Below are 18,458 nucleotides of genomic sequence, written 5' to 3'. Positions count from 1 at the left end.
TCATGTGATTTAGGTCATTCCACCTTTAGGACTAACAGACATTACCTCTCAAGAATGGGGCTGTACAGACAGCCCCTAAGGGGCAGCCTGCAATCACCTCTTTCATTGATGGATCAGGACCATGGCAATTACACACAAAAAGGAGGCTCCTTTTTGTGCTGCAGAAAGGGCATCCTTGCCACCGTGGTGACAGTTTTTCACTGCTTCTTTGACACAGTGCATGTAAGCACTGTGCTGAAGATGCAGCATGATGCCACCCATGTGAGATAAAGATTTATTTTTACCTGAACTATTCACAAGATAGATTAGGATATTTTATGTATATATATAGATTAAAGCCATTAGTAACATTTTATTTGTAATACAAGCTACTTGTGTTATTTTTGGAGTCAATCTCAGTTCTTAGGGAAGCATAGGTAGATGAAGACAAGTTTCTGCTACTCAGCTAATTTAAAGCTAGACCCTTACAGGCCTGGCTTTGATATTTTTGATATTTAAATATTTTTATTTCCTTAGCAAATGCTGAAGTCTTAGGAAACTTAAATTACCCGTCAGTTTTAAGCATATTCACATATAATTCTAGGATTTTATAGTGTGGTGGTTAATCATTCATTTTTTTATTGTATATGTTCTGATATACCACCCTTTGGTGGAAAGGGCATTATAAATAAATATTATTATTGCTATGGTTATTTTCCCTCTAGAATTTCTTTGTGGCATTTTCTTGGCTATAAAACAATGGTAGCACCACTGTTCTCGGTGGACTACACCAGATTTTAGTAGTCAAAGTACTACTGAGCTTTTTCATGGCCACTGGGCCTCCACAGCATTAATGGTCATTAAGGTAGAAGCAGCCAGGATGCCACAACTACAGACAGACTAATCCCACTTGCTTCCATAATACAGCTAATTTCCCTGATCACATCGTCCATAATACTTCACCTTGAGGCTATCTCAGGGCAAAACATTTAAGATGTAGCTGCCCTCGGAGTGCTGAGTTGATGCACCCTAGATGGAGGGAATTAATATATGTGTCCTAGGGGCTCGACAGACAACCCCAAATAGGTGGGCTGGAGGTGCCCGGTTTTCCTCCGGAGGGATGCTGCAGCAGCCAAATCATGTGGCGTTCCTCTGCCCCGAAAAGAACCCAGAAAAACCTGGTTCTTATTGGGACACCATGCGGACATCACAAGTGCGCTATTGGCACACTTGAGACATAAGTGACATGCAGCAATATCTATACGCTGCGTGTCGCTTACATCATGATGATGGCCCCATGTGGACGGGGGGCACCATTATGCTGCCACCGTGACATGCTAGGGTTAGGGAGTGTACAGTTGGTGAGTGCTCCCTAACCCTAGAATTACCACCAGGACACTGCTTTCTGCCGGTATGTACTGGGCCCTAGTTATCTACTACTGGAGGAGGGCCAAGTTATTGTACCTAATGGGAAGATGTCACTAGCCCATGTTCCTTGAAGAGATGCAGTTCTTCACTAATTTTCTTCTTGATGTAAGCAGCGAAAAAAAATTAAAAAAAAGAAATGTTAAGGACCATTTGCTTATTCTGTGCTGTTTTATGTGCAAAAATACAACATGCAATTTTTTTGTACATTAAGTTCCCTACTACAGAATTGTCTATGGAAAAATGCTGTTTCCTCTCAAAACAGCTAGGTCTTAGTTTTGCATAGAATAAATCCTAAACAGTAAAGATTCTTATCGGTTTAGGATTCTGTTTGTCAGAGTTTTTCAATGCCCAAGAAACATGTTTTTCAACCATTTCTCAATACTCTTTCCCTCTTTATTTACAGAAACTTGAAAGAGTAGTACAATTCCAGTTGGAACTGTGTTTTAGAGCTGAAACAGTCAGCCCAGTAAAGCCAGCTTCTAGCTGGCTTAGGGGCCTGGCATTCAGGTGCCACTTGCCCCAGAGCCAGTGAAAGTATACTTTCTTGATGCGAAGGGGCATTTCTTATTTTGCCTAAATAGGAATGGTCTTTTTCTGCTTCTATTTAGGGTAAAAACTGGATGGATTGGGGCCACAGTGTGCAGTTGCCAAGGCCCCATTCTTGCTCTGTCAGGGGCAACATCACACCGCCCCTTCAGTGCCATCTGTTTTTCCCCTTAATGAATGTATCTATTCTTGTTAGTATTGTTATTCAGTTTATTTATATTCCACCTTTCCCACAAAATTTGAATTGGTGCCCTGAATCCTATTTCAGTAGCATCTCACTTTCTGTGTATTACATGATAGAAGCTTGAAAATGTGGTGCAATTCCTGTTGGAAATGCCATTTAGTGAATGCTTCTATTTTTATAATTCAGATTATTTATATCCCACCTTTCCCACACAATCTGAAATAGTGTCCTGATTCCTGTCTCAATAACATCTCACTTTCTATATGTTACATCACTCATAATCTCTGAAGCAAAATACCGAAATGGCTGCTCTGTTTTGATTGTTGATTCAGTAACAAACTGACAGCATGGCTTGTAAGGGGTTCTTTTTTTTTGTCTCCTAGTCCTAAAACCACCAGCACCATGGAATTTTTCATAACTGACTATTAGACAGATGCTTAATTCTGACATAATGGTGCCAAAGTGCCAAGGCAATGGTTCACTAACTACTTGTATCCTGAGGATATTTTCAGCAGTGCTGCAGGCTTACCTCATGCAAAGTCAGAATATTAAAAGAAATCCAAAAGAGTTTCAGGGGGACAGAAGGATATATGTGCTGCACAATAGCAAACCAAGCTGTTAGAGGAGTCAATTCTCTGATTACACTAGACTTATTTCTTCTTTATTAGTACCTCCAAACTATACTTTAAACTTAGTGCATCTTCACTCACTGTCATAATACATTACAGCTGGAATGTTCTTGGGCCATTACAACAGTTTGTAACTCCTGGTTTTCTTGGTGGCCATGCAGGTTTAGAATCTTTTGTAAGGAGATATCTAATACCCACTTATACAAATTGCTTACCCATTCACCTTCAGTGTCACAGTGTGCAGGTATAGCTCTGCATCCACTCAAGAACTGAATGTTCCTGTAGAAGCCTTTGGGATCCCCAGTGACATTATTACCATCACCTCTGTCTGCATAATTATGATGGCAGAACTTTGTACTCTGCCAGTGTTAAACAGGATCTCAGCTTCAAGTTCTCGACATTTTCCCAAATCAGATTGTTAACACAATGGAAGAATACTATTTGGGCTGTCACATTAGTCTGAAAAAAGGGACAGGAGTAAACCTTCAGTCCTATAGATGTTGTTGAAGTCCAGTTCCTATCAGCCCCAACTACCCTAGCCAATAGTGGAAGATCATCGGTATGTATGTATGAGAGAAAGTGTATGTGTATGTGCCTTCATGCTGCCTGTCAATTTATAGTGATCCCATGAAATTCACAGGGTGAATTAAGCAAGGTGATTTGCCAGTGCCTTTCTCTGCTATATAGCCTACAGGACCTGATATTCCTTCATGGTCCCCATCCAAAGACTAACCAGTCCTGATCCTCTTTAGCTTCTAAGATCAGATGAAATCAGATGCCTTAGTTTTTTGAAGACTTCAGATTATCCAACCCTGACTAAATGTACAGAAAGGGACCACAGGGATATGAAGAGTTGATAAGCTCCCACTGAAAGAGTTTTAGTGACCAAAGAAACTCCACAAGATAGCTGAATAGTAATTAGTATTTTCAGCTGACATAAGTGTATGCTGTTCAGTCAGTTTAGCACAACTCCCCAGTGGACATGGGTGGATAAGATCACCAACTGGTAGAAAAGAAGGCAACAATAGAGAAATAAAGGTAAAACATGGGAGCTGCCACTTCTATTGCCTTGTGCTTCTTCCCTGCACCTCCAAGTCATTGCCTTCTTAATACAGGATTTCTCAGGTGCCGCCATCATTAAGTGAAGTGGCCAAAACACTAGGGGGAAACAGAAAAGCAGGCTAAACAAGAATGAGAAGATAATTAAGCCTAAAGGGATCCTTGCTTTGTTACGTTTTCAAGCCTGAGCTTCCCCTTGGGAAATATAATACTGTACATCAGCAGCAGAGGAAAACTGGAGAGAGAAAAATACACTCCACATTTGATTTTATTTGCATGCATTTTATTGACTTGGTTAACATTCTATAAAACCTCAGAGTTGATTTCACACACATTCCCGCAGTCCCACTTTCAGCATCACATTATAAATCTGGCTGACCTGCTTCTTCAAATCTGCCATTCAAATTTCACAGTAGAAACTTTGTGGGGGACCTTTAGTCCCCTTGTTGATGGGCCTGCAAGTCCTAGCAGCCCCACCCAGATAGTAAAGGGATTTTGAGAGTTGTAATCCAAACATCTGGAGGAGCAAAATTTCTCATGAGCAGCTCTTATAGGCACAACAAACCAGAAGTACCACAATGATTGTCATTTCCATTACAGTTACAGAGAAGGGGGGATTCCCCAACTATTAATAATGGCACAGTGATAACAAATTATAGTGCGCCCGTATTATACGTGGGCACGCCTTATGCAGCTTTCAGCATATGCTGAAAGCCTTTCTGGAAGACAGGCCTGGAAGGGATAATGGCACGTGCACTGCCGCTGCACTGCACCACTGCATACACGAGCCCCGTTCATTTAAATGGGGCTTGAGCATATGCGAAATTCCCCTTATGCGGGCGAGGGGGGGGGTCCAGAACGGATCCCCCGTGTCAGGGAAGGGCGGACTGTATATTGAAAGGATATGAAGAGAATCTGGTTCACTCAAAGGCAATCTATATACACATACAAACTAGTATCCAGGATTTTTCACATCGTACTGTACCAAAAACTGGAATCTAGGATAACAAAATGTGGGTGAAGTGTTGGGGTTATATAGATAGGATCTATGCCAGTTCATGGGGAAAATCATATCCCTTAGACAGTCGTCACAAGGAAAAGAAGGCACATTTTAAGTTTACAAGACCTAACTCAAATCAATGATTCTATAATATTTTCATTCATAGTCTAGAGCCAATTTTCAATACAGTGCTCCCTCGGGTTACGAAATTAATTCGTTCCGCGGCCGCTTTCGTAACCCGAAAAGCCTTCGCAAGCCGAAAACCCATAGGCGCTAATGGGGAAAAGCCGCGATTTCGTGTGAAATAGCGCCGAAAAGCACCAAAAAAATTTTCGTAACCCGAAAAAACCTTCGTAACCTGGAACAATTATTTCCTATGGGATTTTTTCGTATCCCGGAAATTTCGTAACGTGGGTATTTCGTATCTCGGGGTACCACTGTATAGTGATTAGATTAGATCTTAAAAATAACCAATTACAGGTTACACAGCTAATTCACTAATGCCAAGCTTCTACTGGTTAGTCTCAAACAAATAGACCCATTTAATGAATTTTTGAATTATGGCAAATCTCATAGTTTAATGGTTAGCCTAGTCCAATTGCCACTTCTTCCATACTGCAAAAAATTAAGCAGTTCTACACCACTGTAATAGCTCCATCCTATGGAACCCTGGGATTTGTAGTTTGGTGAGATGTTCCGCCTAGTCTGCCAGAAATATTTGGTGAGTCACCATACTACAAATCCCAAGATTCTGTAGGATAGCATCATGGCAGTTAAAATGGTGTCAAGCTGCTTTATTTCTGCACTGTGGATACATCCTTAGACTTTTTGAGCCAGTTATTATCTCTCAGCCTAACCTACTGTACAGGGTTGTTGTTAGGCCTATCAAGTAAAACACATGACTGGGTTCCTGTATGTTTAATGGTTATATAGAAGAGGTTATTTCTGCAGATATTGCTTGCATGGCTTGATCTGTATTTCATCTGGCAACACAAATAGTTGTGCAGATAAAAATAAAAAAGAGGCATCTTGAGTTCCTTGGAGGAAATATGAGATAGACCTAGAACAACTAAACAAGCAATACAATTAAAAAAACAGTTTTACCATTTGATTTTGTAGATTATGTAAACTTGCCTTGAGTTACATGGTCAGCTCAGTGGAATTATCTCCTGAGTGGATTCTGTTTGGGCTCCATGGGGGAAATTATAATGTTGATCTCGTCTGGTCAACCCAGACAAACACATAGCAGACCCCCCAAAATCTAGCAAAGTAAGTACTTATGTCATATGAACAATACACATCTTGCATTTCTAACATTATCTTGAAATCACAGAGCCAGCTATGAGAGAGTAGCTTTGAGATAGCAGTTGCATGTATCTATACTAAGCAAGGAACCCGTTTTTGCAACTAGCATAGGAGGAAGGGCATGGTTGAACTTACCATTAGTGAGTGAGGCAACTTACCCCAAAAAGCAAATTCTGGCTGCCATACAAAGGTGAATAATATGTGTTAGTAGTTCAAACTAGAATAATCACACCACAGGAATGAAATTTGCATAAGTGTTGATGTTGTTATGTGCCTGCTAGTCATTTCTGACTTATGGTGACCCTAAGGCAAACCTATCATTGGGTTTTCTTGACAAGATTTGTTCAGAGGAAGTTTGCAATTGCTTCCCTTGATGCTGAGAGCATGTGACTTGTCTAAGTTCACCCAGTGGGTTTCATAGTTAAGCGGGGAATCAAACCCTGGCCTCCAGAATCACAGCTCAACACTCAAACGACATACCATTTAACTATTGATTCAATAGGCCTATTTTACTTGGGATTAAAAAACTGGATTTAGGTTGAAGGTGAAAGAAGCATGATATATATTATCTGCCTCATAGGCCTTCAGAATTTGGATTGGTGGGTGACATTTCTTGTTACATTCTGAACATTGTCTTGGGATGGAAGTAAGGAAGGAAAAGGATCAGCTTTCACTGGTATACATTTGACCCAGTGGTACTACATATCAAATTCTTTCTTGGTTTGAGCATCATTCCTAATCAGAGAATTTTCATAACTTCCACATGCCTTCCTAAAGATTTGTGTTCTCATAGAGAGCTTTTTATTAACATAAGGATCCCTAAAAGCATGTAAGCCTTTTAAAAAAATATCTGAATCCATCATACCTTAATGTCTGTAACTTTGATAATAATTGATCATGAGCAATTTTCACTGAAGATCTATATTTTGAGTGAATATTATTGCTGTGTCTTGTTTTCTGTAATCAGATATTAATAATCTTACAAATTCCAGATAGAGTGCAACTCATATCTTGCTTTTATTTATGTCTCGTATGTGTGTGTGCGTGCATGTGTGTGCATGCCTTTCCTAGTTCACTCATACACATAATCTTTTTGATCTTCCTCCCTTTTATGCCTACCTAGATTATTTCTGCCTTTAAAGGAATATATCACTGAGCAAAAAGAATCCTTGAATATATTTTTTTCCATGCTTTTACATTCATTCCAAGTTGCTGCTGGGCAAAATTTCTGCGGTGCATGCTATGGTTAATTGCTAATTGTTCTCTTTGTTGTATTATTGATACCCTCCGCTCTGCAAAGCTGTAATTTTGTTATTTCTAAATTAGACATTTCTGGGTCAGCAGTGAACTGGCTTAACAGAACATTTCAGGCCAGAGATCAGAAATTTTATTATAGAACCCAAATTTTACCTCGTGTTTTCCAATCTGGGAAGAAAAGGGTATTATTCTAGTTTTTGTTTTTGATTTTGTTTTATGCCATACAAGGCAGTTGATTCATTTGGGCAAGGAGATGGAGGTGAATTACTTCTGAATGAACTATTCTTCATTTACTATAGCTTTCTTTAAAATATTCTTAAGTTTATAGGGGTCATGTCCTCCTCTGGACATAATAGCAACTGCTTCCTGCTCCTATTTTCCACAATTTTCTTAAGAGGACATTCATTTATACAATACTTTCTTGTATTTTCTACCAGAAGCTATAATATACTACTAGTTAATGCAGAAATCTTGACATATTTAAAATACAGATCACATTCAAGGGAAGCTGAGTATATCCTCTGGTCCAAACCACCTGGAAAAAAAAAAGATTTCCATGGTCACCACCATCTAAGATTTCTCTGTTCCTTCATTATTATTTCAGCTAGAGATAAGGGAGAAACGATTTTGTTGATATTTTTGGTGAGCTTCTATAGAGTTCCCAAAGTAACATGCAAATTGAAACACTTCAATACTTGAATATTTACACTTTCCCAAGTGTTGCAGTGCCTATGAAAATGCATACAAAAGTTCATATAGAGTGTTATACAAAAAGGTATTATATTTTGGGGAAGTGGTTGGGAAAATGCATTAGCAAAAAATTCCATACAAAAAAGTATATGTTAGCAGAAATGCACAAGAATGTGTGTGTGTGTGTGTGTGTGTGTATCCATCCATTCATAAAGGAGATTGCAGATTGATAAAGAAATGGGACAGAACAAGCTTAAGGTTGGAAAAATAAGATATGGGGTACAATGAAAACTGCCAGATATATCAGTCAATGCCTCCCTCCACAATTTTCCTTGAGTAGAGCTGAATTCAATCATTGTTTAAATGTAGCACATGCACTTTGTTAATCTATTTGCAGTGACTGATATAAACAATCATTTTCAAGGAAGTAAATTATCAAAGGATGTGTGCAACCATCACTTAGCAAGCCATTCAGATTATTCCATCAGCCACTGTGAAGTGTTGAACTTTACTACACTTATTTATTTATTTAAAAATTGATCTCCTGCCTTTCTGGTGCTGAGTTGAGTTGCTAACAATTACAAACCATCATAAAAACAAAGATATAAATCCCAAGAGGAAAACAAGTGTAATAAAAAGACAGATGCAGCAGGCAAACCACAGATAGTGGATGGGATGTCTGGTTGTTCTGTGTCTTTATACTCTGATTTACCTTGAACCTATTATAAGGTTTTCTTGGCAAGATTTATTCAGATTAGGTTTACCACTATGCTCCTTTATAGCTGAGTGAGAGTGTGATTTGTTCAAGATCACCCAATGGGTTTCTATGGCTCAATAAGGATTCAAACCCTGGTATCCCAAGGGCAAATGGGGATTCAAACCCTGGTATTTCAGTCTAACATTAAAACTGGTATGTCATGTTAGCTATCAGAGTTTCTAATCCAATAAAATGTCTGCCTTATCAAGAAAATTGTTTTACTATATGACAAAAGAGAAGGTGTCTGGGGGAATCCAAAATGCATCACTTCTGCTCATTCTCATCCCCACTCTCCACTCTATGGTAACTAAAGTTTTGGAAAGGGCCCTTTTCATCCAATGTTAGGGTACAAACACTCTGATAAGGAAAGAGACCACCTCTAAGGCATCCTGGACCAAAGCTTTGTAGAAACTTAAAAGGCATCACTAGAACTTTGGATTGTGAGCAGAAACAAACTGCTAACTACAACAGTCTGTATTATTGTTGTTATTGCTGCTGTTATTATTATTATCAGCATTCCACTTTCCTCCAAAAATTGGGACTCAAAGTGGCTCACAATTTACGAGCATACAATTAAAAACATCCAAAATGTGAGCATTAAAATACAATTCTACTATTAGAGTATTAAAACAAATCATACAATAGAAGAATAAATTGCAATTTAAAAAAGATAAATGCTCTTAAAAATCGTTGTTAAGATATGGATTCCAGCTGGGACCCCTCCACAAGTCTACACCATCAGAACTTGTGCAAGCCAAATTTCTAAGATCAGCATTCTAAGCTCTGAAGTGTGTTTCTAGTGCCATTCTGAGAGTGTGGGTGACTATAATCAAATACTGACTCAGACTATGGTCCTGTACACACTGGCCATTTAGGCTGGCATGGGGGTGGAGTTGGGGCACAGCATCCATCCCCATGGAGCTGTGATGCCACACACCACACCACACAGCATGTGACATCATAGCGCTCCCCCGACACCATATGATGCAGCACTGAAGGAGCACTGCCAAGCCATGACAACATGGCTATTACGCCCTTTGCAGGGCACAAAAAGGAATCCGTCAGGCAATGAATAAATTCATTCAAATTTTATAATCAGTCTCCAGCATTTCATCAGTCTAGGTTAATATAAGATTGTGAACGCTGTGATAAAAGGTACGGTAACAAAACTGGAGTGGTTTGAAAACTGTGGTATAGTGGTTTGATTTATGGCAAACTTGTCATAGGATTTTCTTGGTAAGGTTTATCCAGAGGGGATTTGTCCATTACCTTTCTCTAAGGCAATGCCCAAGGTCACCCAGTGGGTTTCCATGTCTAAGCAGGAATTCAAGCCCTGGTGCCTGCAGTATTACCAGTAGCCTAACACTCAGAACATTATACCACACTATTTCTGCAAAAAGGCATTGGTGAAATTCTCTGATTCATTTGAGCTGAATATTCCTTCACTTCTTCACAGTCTCGGGTCATTCAAAGTATCCAGAACTATGGAAGAAGAAAATAGGTTCCCACACATAATGCCAATGCCTTGGTTGGTGCTTGGAACCAGTGATGTTATAAACTGTAGAAAACAAAACAAAACAAAAACCCTCTACAACTGAGGAGGACAGGGAGGACAAAAATTCACAAAATTAGAAAAATAGCAAATATCTTTTACGGCTATAATGCTTGAATCAGAATTAGGGGAAAGGACTGTTTTTGTAATAGATGACAGAACAAGTCAAAGACATCATCATGGCTGTTCTTGGCATCCAGGGCCTGTTTATTGCCCTAAGTGGTGCCTAGATGTCTGCATTTGCCCAAAATAAAGAATGCCAGAATGCCATGCTGGGACAGTCCTGATAAGAGAATTGATGATGATGTTCACATGGGGCTTCAAAATGTATCTCTTTTTGTAACCAATGATTGATTGAGGGGTTCCTATGTTTAATTCTATGTACCAATAAATGTATAGCTTGGAAGTTCTTTGTTTGAATCCCTCTAAAATGGTATGTTATCTGTTGATCAGGGCTTTGAATATTGCTCTGAAGCTCTGAAGCAAGCTGGCTAATAAAAATTGCTGAACTATCAATCATTTCTGGGCTCCCTGGCTTGTTTTTCTGGAATATCTGCAATACAGCAAAGTCTCTCCCATGTTGCAGTTATTGCTACAGATATAGCATTAAGTGGAGTCACTGAACCACACTTTGAACATGTGTGTGTGTGTGTGTTCGTAAGCTGGCACGTAACCGAGCATTCATTGGATGCCCACCATAGAAAAGATAATGTTCATGTTTATATGCTTGGAAGATTTGTGCAATACTTACAATCCTTATCCCCCTTTCCAATTTCTATAAAAATAAGTCTTCCAATGGTATCTATTGTGATTCTGTGTCTCAAGAGGGTTTAAGCAATTTAGTCTTGCTTTTTGCAGACATTCCATATTAAGAGGGACAAATCTAGGCATTTTTAACTGGATAATTCCTTATCTATGTAGTAAACAGGTTATTTATCCTTGATAAATAGCTTTATATTTTTAGATTGTCCAAACCAACTGAACTCTCTATACTTTAATATTGATTTTTGCAATCTAACCTGGCTGAAAGAGAAAGCAGAATTAATGCAGGAATGAAGAAACGATCTCTCTACAGAAAGCACCACACATAATATCATTAATCCTGACAACAGCCCTATAAAGCAGACTAGCATTGTTATCCCTATGTTGAAGATAGAGTGGTCAGCCTGATTCAGTCAGGAGCTTAGCCTTAAACAAATTGCTACAAGAGTATACCTTATACTAAATACTCTGGAGGATGTCCTCTATCAAATATAAAAAGGCTTATAAAACAGTTCACTGAAAAATTTACTATGACCTTTTAAAGTGCTCCTTTTTTCTTCTGTATAAACCCCTTTAAAAAAGACCCAATGGTGTCCTTCAACACTGAAAGCCTTGAGCTTGTTTGCAGGTTCTAGCAGGGGAGCGCAGCTATCATATACCCTTGACCGAAGAATGGTACACTCCTTCTATCTGGGATGGTTGTCGTTTTCCACTGAGCACACAGCTTTGGGAGGGACACACATGGAGCAGTGAGAGAGGAAGGAGATACCCACCTAGCCAGCCAGATCAGCCGAATCAACCCTGGCGATCAATGGGGTGACAGATGTCGCAGCCAGATTGCCTTCACATGTTATCTATCCATTCAGGGCATAAACCAGGCCCATGCTATATCTATATCTGTAAATAAATTGTTGTTATGTATTTTATGTATGTATATATGTTATAAATATATGTTACATATTCAAAATTAAAATTAAAATTTAAAAAAAAATTGAAAGCCAACAAAATTAGAACTTTCTATTGATGTTTACTTCAAGATTGAATTCTACAAGAACAGTATGGATTTGAAGGGCTGGTGTCATCTGAAAGATGGCAACATTTCCAAAAGTCTGCATAAAAATGAAATGAAATAAAAAGTTTCAAACTAGAATGTGATTAAAAGGGAGAAAATCTGATCCTTGACCCATACACCAATGTACATGGATATAGAGAAGACTGGTTCCTATGCCCACCTTTTACCTCTTTAAGGCAGTCTCCATTTTTTTTCATTCTTTCCTATGCAAATCAATAGTAATTTTTGTTGTTGTTAACTGCCCTTGAGTCGATCTCGACCCATGGTGACCCTGCTGATTAGACATCTCCAAGACCCTCTATCCTTCACTGCTATGCTCAGCTCATGCAAACTCATACTCATGATCTCTTTAATAGAGTCCATCCATCTTGCATGAGGCCTTCCTCTCTTTCTACTTCCCTCTATCTTTCCTAGCATTACTGGTTTTTTCCAATGATTCATGCTTTCTTATGATGTGTTCAAAGTACGGCAACCTGAATTCTGTCATCATGGCTTCTAGGGAGATTTCTGGCTTCATCTGCTCCAGGACCCATTTGTTTGTCTTTTTGGCTATCCATGGAATCCTTAGCACTCTCTTCTAGCACCACATTTCAAATGAGTTGATTTTTCTCCTATCCTCCTTCTTAATTGTCCAGCTCTCACATCCATACATGGCAATAGGGAATACAATAGCTTGTATGATTCTAACTTTTGTGCTCAGTTGTATATCCTTGCATTTTAGGATCTTCTCTAGTTCTTTCATAGTTGTCCTTCCCGTTCTTAATATTCATCTGATTTCCTGGTTGCAGTCTCCATTTCTATCAATGTTTGATCCCAGGTATGAGAATTATTTTACTATTTCTTGGTTTTCTAATTCAAATTTGTGTAGGTTCTCTCTAGTTCTCTGTATTTTTGTTTTCTTTATGTTCAACAATAGGCCTGCCTTTGCATTTTCTTCCTTAATGTTTCTTAGTAGTTGTTCCAGGTTTTCAAGGTTTTCTGCTAGTATTATGATGTCATCTGCTTATCTCAGATTGTTGATATTCCTTCCTCCTATTTTCACTCCTCCTTCTTCTGTGTCCAAGCCTGCTTTTCTTACAATATGTTCTCCATATAAGTTGAACAGTTAGGGTGATAAGATGCAGCCCCATCTGACTCCTTTGCCAATTGAGAACCATTCTGTTTCTCCATGTTATGTTCTGACAGTAGCCTCTTGTCCTGAGTACAGATTCCTCATCAAGATTATCAGAAGTGTTTGCACTCCCATATCTTTAAGGGTGTTCCATAGTCTTTCATGATCTCTGCAATCAAAGGCTTTGCTATAGTCTATAAAGCAGATGTTAATGTTCTTTTGGAACTCCCTGGTGCACTCCATTATCCATCGTATGTTTGCAATGTGGTCCCTAGTGCCACTTCCTTCCTGAATCCCTCTTGGACCTCTGAGATTTCTCTCTCCATGTATGGTTGGAATCTATGTTGTAGAATTTTGAGCATAATTTTGCTTGCATGGGATATTAGTGCTATGGTTCTATAGTTGCTGCAATCTTTTGTGTCTCCTTTTTTGTGGATGGGAATGTATATTGATTGTTTCCAGTCTGTCGACCATCGTTTCCCCCCCATATCTGTTGACATATGTTAGTTAGCACTATAATTGAATCTGTCAATGTGGATTGCAGCAGCTCAATTGAAATACCATCTGTTCTTGCTGACTTGTTTTTCACCATTTCTCTTATTGCAGCTTCTACCTTATTTTTAAGAATTTGGGGTTCATTTTCATATGGCTCTTTGTTTCGTGTGTCTTTAATTCTGTCATCTCTTTGATATAAAAGTTATGTGTATTTCACCCATCATCTTTTTATGCCTTCCTGGTCTTGCGTTGTGTTATTTTTATTGTCATAGAGTGCCCAGTCCTTGGTTTGAACTTTCCTTTGATTTCCCTGATCTTGTGCAATAGATCTCTTGTTCTTTCTTTTATAATAATAATAATAATAATAATAATAATAATAATAATAATAATTTTTATTTATAGACCACTATTCCGCAATGATCATAGCGGTGTACAGTAAAATTGCAATACAAACAAAAAAATTGCAAGGCCTCTCTCTCCCTCAAGATGGTGGTTGCAGGAGGGCTCTTTTTCTTCCAGGCCAGGCCTCTCTCCCCCTCAAGATGGTGGTTGGAGGAGAGCTCTTTGTCTTCCAGGCCAGGCCTCTCTCCCCCTCAAGATGGTGGTTGGAGGAGGGCTCTTTTTCTTCCAGGCCTGGCCTCTCTCCCCCTCAAGATGGGGATTTGTTATTTGTTATTCTATTTCTCTGCACTGCTCATTGTAGTAGTTTTCTTTATCTTTATGCACTAGCCATTGTACTGCTGCATTGTACTGTTCTTAGCTTGTTCCTATCTCCTTTTTGTTTTGCTTCTCTTCTTTCCTTTATTGCTTATAACGTTTTATCTGTCATTCATGGTTTCTTCTCCTTCATATATACTATTCTCCTTATATACTATATCAATAGTATATAAATATATAAATAAGTCCTCTAAAACTGGTGGGCACAGCCTCCCCTATAAAACTCCCCTGGGGTATACTGTGTTTCTGTCCAAATAGCGTGCATGTATTTGTGGAGGGACAACTGTAATAATGTTTTCAATTACAGATGTGGGAGAAATCTGTCTATCAGATTTGTGTATTTTCAGGTCTATGAGGTACTCCAGTAAGGAAACCAATATGATTGACAACATATGCATATTATGAAACATTTCCAAACAACAACAACAACAACCACTGTGTACATTTCTGGGATTTTCACAAATGCACTTTAATGAATGGGAAGATGTATTAATAAATGCATCCACTTGAAAAACACATGGAAAAATATAAAAATCCAAATGTACCTGGCAGCGAAGGAACATGGAAATAGAGAAAGGGAGACATCTGTGGTAATATATTTATAAATCAGGTCCTCCATTATCTCAGTGATGCTTCATGGTTTTAATATTACATGGTTAGGGCTTCAAATAGTCTAAATACAAAATAAAATAACATTTATAGATTTCTTTCGGTGGAAGAGTGGAAAATATCTTCTTTAACACAAAAAGTTTGAATTTACATATGGGTATTACAAAATGTATCTTTCCATTTACACATTATTCAGGTTAGAACTCCACTAGTAAAATGGTTTTCCTAGCTTTCCAGTTGTTATAATAATTTGCATGAATCCAATTGTGAGAGAAAGGTGAGATATAAATCCTTGAAATAAATAAATAATAACCAATGCAGTGAAATAAAAGCTAACAACAAAAAAGTAAAAAAAAAGAATCCAAGAAATCAATGGAAATTTTAAACCAAAAATAAACCAAGCATGGAGATTTAATGGCTTATGCATTTTCTAGTCATTGTATTGTATTGTTTCCATTATGTACAACTGTTATGTACAATCAGCAGGGGAACACATCACACGACCAAGAAGAAATAAAAAAACACAATGTAAACAATACAATACAATCATTAGAAAAATGCATAAGACATGAAATTATATAATGAAGAAATGCTATAACAAACAAAAGAGAAAGACTGCATACCAGTTGGATTGAATCAGTTAGAGAAACCATGATCATAAGTCTGCAAGACCTAAACAGTGCTAATAATAGCAGGTTGCTTGAAGGTCTCATGAGTAGAAGCTGATTTGAAGGCTATTAAGAACAACAAATTGTCATTCCCAAATTTCTGTCTATTTAATAATAATAATAATAATAATAATAATAATAATAATAATAATATGCTTTATTTATATACTACTCTTCCGAAGCGATCAAAGCGATTCACAGAATCATTTAAAACTTTTACATCATAAAAGCGGCATCTCAATGTATATATCAATAAAAACCAATAAAACTGAACATCGATAAAACATGCAAACAATAAAACAGGCAAGGAATCTATCAATTGTGGTTAATCATTCGTATCAGGGGAGACAGTCTCTATGAGGAGTCCGAAGGAAATGCTAATCGGAAGAGGTAGGTCTTTAAAGCCTTTTTGAAGGCGTCCATTTAGTTGAAGGACTGAACAGATAGACATTTGCAACTTTGTTAAAATGATGTACAGTGGACCCTCCATGATGGTGGGCTGTCAATCCATGGATTTCCCCATGCACGGATCTCCACACACCATATCATTCAATAGGGCTGCATGCGTGTGGTTGTGCTGGTGTGTCCATTTGGACATCACTACCATTGAATAATATACGGAGTGACTGTCTGCATTTTTTTTATCACCTGTGGAGGCCCTGAAACAGAATCCCTGCAGATTGAAAGAGTACTGTATAATGACACTTAAGTGCAAAGTAAGAAATGAGGAAGGAAATTATTTTAGCATGAAGAAACTTCTCTATTAATTAAAGAGACTAGTCTTTTGGTGCAGTGTAATATTTGGTACAGAACTGCCAGGATCATATAATTTTATGTATGCATAGCTAGCAGTAAGTGTTTACAGCTATAAGGTTCTCTTAAAAGCAAATGATAAGTAGAACCATGTAGCAATTAGTGAAGAAGGTAAACCACTTAAAACAGCATTAATTGGACTTCCACAAATATCCAGAATAGCGTTTTTTGAGGGACATGCCTTTAAAAACATTCAGAATATCAGAGAAATATTTTCCCTGCTCTGATAAAGCATATATTCATTCCTGCAGGCTTTATTAGAATTATTAATTTTGCCCAAAGCTCACAAAAAGTTTAACTGCCTCAGTGAGCGAGTAATCCATTCCCCATAAGTGCTATTGATTCTGCAAAATATTCTGAATCAAAACCTTTACTTTGCATAATATCAGTCAAACATAAGCCCTAACCCAGAATTTGCAAAACACAGCAATAACCAAATCAGATTCCCAGTCATTTACAACTGTTATTGGTTAAGGTAGGGGCTCGACCCCCCCCCCCGCTGCTATTCCACTTTAACTGTTCCGGCTGCTTCCTGTTTCATTCTGGGATTTGCTGTTTAGGGAGGAGCATTTAGAATTCTCAGCCAGAGAGCACTTAGGTATCACTGAACTACAAGCCTCAGAATGCAACAGGAGGCAACCAGAGAAGTTAAAGTGGAATAGCAATGCTTTAAGAGTGTAGTGCAGTAATGTGGTTGGTGTCTGCAGTGGTTACTTGTTTTGACAGTTGTTACAGGCACTTGCAGCCTGGTAATGTCATCTCTGTGTTTGCTCCGTCCTCTAAACCCAAGAAGTCTCAGTGACTGACTGTTGCTGTAGCCATTCCACTCATGGCATAAGGTTGTTGTTCTAGCCCAGGGGTTCCCAAACTGGGGTGCCTGTGTCCCCAAGGGGTGCAAGATGGAATTTCAGGAGGTGCAAAGAAGAGTGGCTTATGTCCATAAGTGATGGGTAATGAGTCATCACTCATTTTTTTTCCTGAATAAATTAGAATCTAATTGTTCTATTTAGATTTGTATTTTATGCACCAAGTAAAAAGCTTATTTCAAATTGTTCTCCCACAGTATTCTATGTGGTTCAATTTGTGGCTGAAAAATTAGAAATTAGATTTCTTCATCTGCCACTGTGATATCACTTTTGTGGGGGTGTGAACATTAATCAAACATTTCCTAGGGGTGTGGGGGATAGAAAAAAGTTGGGAACCACTGTGAAGCTGAAAACTTTTAATGGCCAGCATTCATAGTTTTCTGTGGGTGTTTTGGGCTGTGTGGCCGTGTTCTGGAAGAATTTATTCCTGACATTTCACCCGCAACTGTGGCTGGCATCTTCAGAGGGTGGTGTCATAGAAGTGCATGGGGTATATATATCTGTGGGACTCTTGTTTGGGAGGAAGTATGGTTTTTTAACATGTTAATAGTGGAGTTAATTTGTGTGTTGTACTATGTTGAATGGCACAGCCTGGAGGGTTGTTGTGTGCAGGATATGTGAGGGGGATTTGTGTCTATTTAATTGGTAATCCATTGTCTGATGGGAAACCACTTGAGCTTGGGTGGTGTTCATTTGTTTGTCTTGCGTCTTGACTTTTGTGCTTTTCAGGACTGGTAGCCAAACCTTGTTTCAGTGTTTCTTCTTTTCTGATAAAGTTGTCCAGATGTTTTTGGATTTCAATGGCCTCCCTGTGCATTCTGATCCGGTAGTTGTTGGCATGGTACAGAATTTCAGTGTTTTCAAATAGCATTCTGTGTCCCAGTTGGCTTATAACATGTTCTGATGATGATGATTTTTTCTGGCTGGCCCAGTCTTTTAGTGTCTCTCGTGTTCCTTGA

The sequence above is a fragment of the Sceloporus undulatus genome, chromosome 3, assembly GCF_019175285.1.
Source record: "Sceloporus undulatus isolate JIND9_A2432 ecotype Alabama chromosome 3, SceUnd_v1.1, whole genome shotgun sequence".
In the NCBI taxonomy this organism is placed as follows: domain Eukaryota; kingdom Metazoa; phylum Chordata; class Lepidosauria; order Squamata; family Phrynosomatidae; genus Sceloporus; species Sceloporus undulatus.
This window is presented reverse-complemented; position numbering follows the sequence as displayed.